The sequence below is a fragment of the Gigantopelta aegis genome, chromosome 10, assembly GCF_016097555.1.
Source record: "Gigantopelta aegis isolate Gae_Host chromosome 10, Gae_host_genome, whole genome shotgun sequence".
In the NCBI taxonomy this organism is placed as follows: Eukaryota; Metazoa; Mollusca; class Gastropoda; order Neomphalida; family Peltospiridae; genus Gigantopelta; species Gigantopelta aegis.
In genome coordinates this window covers 73,601,690-73,603,385 of record NC_054708.1, presented here as the reverse complement: position 1 = coordinate 73,603,385, position 1,696 = coordinate 73,601,690, and positions in this window count along the sequence as shown.

Below are 1,696 nucleotides of genomic sequence, written 5' to 3'. Positions count from 1 at the left end.
TCCAACCAGTGCATCACGACTGGTCAAAGGCCGTGGTATGTGCTTTCCTGTCTGTGGGAATGTGCATATAAAAGTTCCTTGCTGCATTAGGAGCAGGTTTCATCTAATGACTACGAGTCAGAATTACCAAATGTTTGACATCCAATAGCCGATGATTAATTAATGTGCTCCAGTGGTGTCGTTAAACAAAACAATTGTGTGTGTGTGTGTGTGTGTGTGTGTGTGTGTGTGTGTGTGTGTGTGTGTTGTGAGTTGAGACTGAGAGTAGCGGCGCTCCTTGATGGTGATCAGAAATACGACCTATCGAAGCTCGGACTATCGGGCTAACATCGGGCGACTATCGGGCGACTATCGGGCTAACATCGGACGACTATCGGGCTACTATCGGGCTAACATCTGGCGACCATGGACCCATTGAGCTACATCCGAGCTTTGTCAAAGTCCAGACTGCTATTGATTCCACTTGCCCTCTAAACAGAATGAATAATAAATCACAATGTGCATTCTTCACAGTGATCTGCAGAACCCCATTGTTTGGAGCTGCGAGTTCGTGAAAGATAAATCACAATTAACACAATAGGTGAGGACACTGGGATGTTCGCGATAACCTTGCATATTTTAATTGTCTCTTATAGAGATCCCAGTTACGCAATTTATTTCCCTTGATACCGTTCGCTCTGCCAATTAACCATATACAACTCATTTTTGGCAGGTTGAAGTTGTTTTGGGTTTTTAAATTTTTTTTTTAATCCGTAAATTTATATTGACCTCACTAAAAAAATATTTCTACCCCGAAACCACACCACCACCCTTACGCACACGCCTGTATTCTAACGAACAACATAATTTTGATATGCACTTTTTTCAAATACAAGACAACAGCCAGTTAAAAAGATAAAATTTTCTCTAGCGGATTGCGGAGGTATACACACGAACCCTCCCCTTGCAATTTCACCTGTATTCTAAGGAGCAAAATAATTTTGATATGAAGGTTTTTCGTCGATAAACAAATACGTGACATACAAAAATGACCGTTTGTCATCAACTATGCTAGTTGGTAATGTCATCAACATTATACCGTTTTTGTAATCATCATCATCATCATCATCATCATCATCATCATCATCATCATCATCACCACCACCATCATCATATCATCATCATCATCATATCGTCATCATCACCACCATCATCATCATCATCATCTCATTTTCCCTATCATAATCATCATCGTCGGCATCATCATCATTATCATGGTCATTATCATCGTTGGTGTCGTCGTCATCGTCGTTGCCTTTGAATCATCAGTGTTCGTTTTAATCGTCCCCGTAATTCGTTATGACAGGACAAGACAAGACAAGAATTTATTTACACTCGGGCCGTTGCACAAAGGCATAGGAGGAATATATACATATACAATTTATAACATTCATGTGACTAGATGGTTGATAATAAACATATACAAAGATCAATAAATAGAATTCTATATAACAGTTATGACAATACATGACAATACATGACAATGTAATTCAGTGGTAGAGCTGACATCTGAGGTGGAGAACCCTCGATATATACTCAAGCCGAAAAACGAAATATTTTAACAAAGCACTGGAAACAATTTAATTATAGAATGCTGACAGGGGTTCACTCCGTAAAAAGGTGACCCCGGTCAATATTATCTGGGGTTCAAAATACT